This window comes from Homarus americanus, unplaced genomic scaffold, assembly GCF_018991925.1.
Source record: "Homarus americanus isolate GMGI-L3 unplaced genomic scaffold, GMGI_Hamer_2.0 scaffold824, whole genome shotgun sequence".
Lineage (NCBI taxonomy): Eukaryota > Metazoa > Arthropoda > Malacostraca > Decapoda > Nephropidae > Homarus > Homarus americanus.
Genome location: NW_024719328.1, coordinates 2,845,357 through 2,850,340, shown reverse-complemented (window position 1 = coordinate 2,850,340; position 4,984 = coordinate 2,845,357).

The following is a 4,984-nucleotide window of genomic DNA, read 5'->3' as shown; positions in this document are numbered from 1 at the left end:
TTATACACTCTGTCTCCTCTGTCATGTTTCTCACCCTCCCCCACCAGCTTTGCGACTTGTTCCTTTATTGAAATTTGAGAAATTGTACTTAGTATATAAGCTTAAATGTCTTACCTTGCCAAACTTGCTTCCTACCACCATTACTGCCTGTTAGAACAGCAACATTAAGCCTGTAAATGTATGTAAGTCTGTCTCTCCCTCTCCCCTCCCTTACGTCTGTGTGTGGTCTCAGTCGTGTTAACTCTCCCTCCTCTCCCTACGTCTGTGTAAGTCCAACCCTCCCTCCTCTACATCTAGTGTCATGTAGCTGTGGCTCTCCTCCTCCCATACGTCTGAGTGTGAGGTCAGATGACTCCCTCCCACCAACCATTACCAAATCAAACTTTCTCTCCTCCTCCCCATACGTATAAGTATGTGTCCTCCTCCACTACACCTGCAAAACACAAAAACCACACACACCATCTGTAACCCTCGTGCAGCTCTCTCTCTCACACACTTGCCTGCGTCCCTGCCTCTCCCCTCCTCCCTACTCACACACACATCTGTGTCTCACACACTCCTCCACACACCCCACTCTCACCCCGTCTGTGTCTCCCTTTCTCCCTCTCACACTTTGTCTCACACATACAGTACACGTGCGCACATTCTACCACAAACATCCCTCACTCACGCCTGACTCCCAGCCGGCCTGCACACATACAGCGTCCACACAACACCCCACACAACAATTCTGGCATTACACTTGTCCTGTGTCTCACACATACAGTCCTGGTGTCTCAAACACTACAGTCCTGGTGTCTCACACACTTGGTCCTGTGTCTCACCAGTTCTAGTGTCTCACTTGTCCTGGTTGTCTCACACATACAGTCTGTGTCTCACACACAGTCCTGTGTCTCACACACAGTCCTGTGTCTCACACATTGTCTGTGTCTCCACATACAGTCACAGTGTCTCTGGTCTGGTGTCTCGCCACAGTCCTGGTGTCTCACACGCCTGGTCTGTGTCTCACATAGCAGTCCTGGTGTCTCACTTACAGTCCTGGTTTCTCACATACAGTCTGGTGTCTCACATGCAGTCCTGGTGTCTCACACATACAGTCTGGTTCCACAACAGTCTGGTTACACATACAGTTCTGGTGTCTCACACATACAGTCCGGTGTCTCACATACAGTCCTGGTGTCTCACACATACCAGTCCTGGTGTCTCACCACAGTCCTGGTGTCTCACACACAGTCCTGGTGTCTCACACATACAGTCTGGTGTCTCCACACACACAGTCCTGTGTCTCCACATACAGTCTGGTGTGACACATGCAGTCCTGGTGTCTCACACACACAGTCCTGGTGTCTCACACACACAGTCCTGGTGTCTCACACACACAGTCTTGGTGTCTCACACATACAGTCCTGGTGTCTCACACATGCAGTTTTGTGTCTCACATACAGTCTGGTGTCTCACACATACAGTCCTGGTGTCTCACACATACAGTCCTGGTGTCTCACACATACAGTCTGGTTTCTCACATACAGTCCTGTTGTCTCACACATGCAGTTCTGGTGTCTACATGCACAGTCCTGGTGTCTCACATACAGTCTGGTGTGAAACACATGCAGTTCTGGTGTCTCACACATTCAGTCTGGTGTCTCACATACGGTCTGGTGTGAAACACATGCAGTCCTGTGTCTCACACATAGTCTGGTGTCTCACACAGTCCTGGTGCCACACACAGTCTTGGTGTCTCACACACACAGTCCTGGTGTCTCACACATGCAGTTCTGGTGTCCTCACACACATACAGTCCTGGTGTCTCACACACAGATCCTGGTGTCTCACACATAGTCCTGGTGTCTCACACACACAGTCCTGGTGTCTCACACATGCAGTTCTGGTGTCTCACACCATACAGTTGTCTCACACACTACAGTCCTGGTGTCTCACACATACAGTCCTGGTTTCTCACACATACAGTCCTGGTGTCTCACACATACCAGTCCTGGTGTCTCACATAAAGTCCTGGTGTCTCACACATACAGTCCTGGTGTCTCACACATACAGTCCTGGTGTCTCACACATACAGTCCTGGTGTCTCACACATACAGTCTGGTGTCTCACACATACAGTCCTGGTGTCTACACAGTCCTGGTGTCTCACACATACAGTCCTGGTGTCTCACACTACAGTCCTGGTGTCTCACACATACAAGTGCTTGTGTCTCACACTGCAGTTCTGGTGTCTCACACATACAGTCCTGGTGTATCACACATACAGTCCTGGTGTCTCACACATACAGTCCTGGTGTCTCACACACATACAGTCCTGGTGTCTCACACATACAGTCCTGGTGTCTCACACATACAGTCCTGGTTTCTCACACATACAGTCCTGGTGTCTCACACATGCCGTTCTGGTGTCTCACACATACAGTCCTGGTGTCTCACACCCTGATACCAGTGTCTCCACATACAGTCCTGGTGTCTCACACATACAGTCCTGGTGTCTCACACATACAGTGCCATTGTCTCACATGCAGTTCTGGTGTCTCACACACACAGTCCTGGTGTCTCACACATACAGTCCTGGTGTCTCACACACAGTCCTGGTGTCTCACACATACAGTCCAGGTCTCACCACACAGTCCTGGTGTCACACACAGTCCTGGTGTCTCACACACAAGTCCAGTGTCTCACACACAGTCCTGGTGTCTCACACATACAGTCCTGGTGTCTCACCCACAGTCTGGTGTCTCACACATACAGTCCTGGTGTCTCACACCCACAGTGCTGGTGTCTCACACATACAGTGCTGGTGTCTCACACATACAGTCCTGGTGTCTCACACATACAGTTCTGGTGTCTCACACATACAGTGCTGGTGTCTCACACGCCGTCTGGTGTCTCACACATACAGTGCTGGTGTCTCACATACAGTCCTGGTGTCTCACACCAGTCTGGTGTCTCCACACATACAGTCCTGGTGTCTCACATACAGTCTGGTGTCTCACATACAGTCCTGGTTCTCACACATACAGTCCTGGTGTCTCACACATACAGTGCTGGTGTCTCACACTACAGTCCTGGTGTCTCACACACCAGTTCTGGTGTCTCACACATGCAGTCCTGGTGTCTCCCATACAGTCCTGGTGTCTCACACATGCAGTCCTGGGTCTCACACACATACAGTCCTGGTGTCTCACACTACAGTCCTGGTGTCTCCACACATACAGTCCTGTGCCACACATACAGTCTGGTGTCTCACACCCTACAGTGCTGGTGTCTCACATACATTCCTGGTGTCTCCACCACAGTCTGGTGTCTCACACATGCAGTCCTGGTGTCTCACACATACAGTCCTGGTGTCTCACACCCACGGTCTGGTGTCTCACACATACAGTCTGGTGTCTCACACCCCACGTCTGGTGTCTCACATACAGTCCTGGTGTCTCACACATGCAGTCGTGTCTCACACACGTCCTGGTGTCTCACACATACAGTCCTGGTGTCTCACATACAGTCTGGTGTCTCACATGCAGTGCTGGTGTCTCCACACATACAGTCCTGGTGTCTCACACACACAGTCCTGGTGTCTCACACAATACAGTCTGGTGTCTCACATACAGTCTGGTGTCTCACACATACAGTCTGGTGTCTCACACATACAGTCCTGGTGTCTCACACACACAGTGCTGGTGTCTCACACCACAGTCCTGGTGTCTCCACATACCCAGTCCTGTGTCTCACACCACACAGTCCTGGTGTCTCACACATACAGTTCTGGTGTCTCACCATACAGTCCTGTGTCTCCCACACATACAGTTCTGCTGTGTCTCACACATCGGTTCTGGTGTCTCCCACATACAGTCCTGGTGTCTCACACATACCCATCTGGTGTCTCACACATCCGGTTCTGGTGTCTCACACATGCAGTTCTGGTGTCTCACACCACAGTCCTGGTGTCTCCACCCCGTCAGTGTCTCACACATACAGTGCTGGTGTCTCACACATGCAGTTCCTGGTGTCTCACACATGCAGTTGGTGTCTCACACATACAGTCCTGGTGTCTCACATACAGTCCTGGTGTCTCACATACAGTCTGTCTCACACATACAGTTCTGGTGTCTCACACACTTGTGCTGTGTCTCACACATACAGTGCTGGTGTTCACACATGCAGTTCTGGTGTCTCAACACGTTCGTGTCTCACATACAGTCGGTGTCTCACATACAGTTCTGGTGTCTCACACATAGAGTGCTGGTGTCTCACACATGCGGTTCTGGTGTCTCACACATACAGTCCTGGTGTCTCACACGCAGTCCTGGTGTCTCACCACCTGGTTCCACATTGTCTCACACACATACAGTCTGGTGTCTCACACATGGACTGCAGTGTCTCACACATCTGGTGTCTCACCACATCCTGCCACGCCTGTGTTCACACATACAGTCCTGGTGTCTCCACATCAGTTCTGGTGTCTCACACACTGCGTTCTGGTGTCTCCACATGGACTGCACACACTGTCTCACACATGCAGTTCTGGTGTCTCACACTTGGTGTCCACGTTCTGGTGTCTCACACATACAGTGCTGGTGTCTCACATACAGTTCTGGTGTCTCACATACAGTCACACCCCCTGGTGTCTCACACATACAGTTCTGGTGTCTCACACATACAGTCCTGGTGTCTCCACACACAGTTCTGGTGTCTCCACACATACAGTCCTGGTGTCTCACATACAGTCCTGGTCCACATACAGTCCTGGTGTCTCACACATACAGTCCCGTGTCTCACCGGTCCACAGTCTCACACATACAGTTCTGGTGTCTCACACATGCAGTCCTGGTGTCTACTGCGTCCTGGTGTCTCCACACACAGTCCTGTGCTCACACATACAGTCCTGGTGTCTCACACAGTTCTGGTTCTCCACACTCCAGTGCGTGTCCCACACATACAGTCCTGGTGTCTCACACAGTCGTCTCACACATACAGTC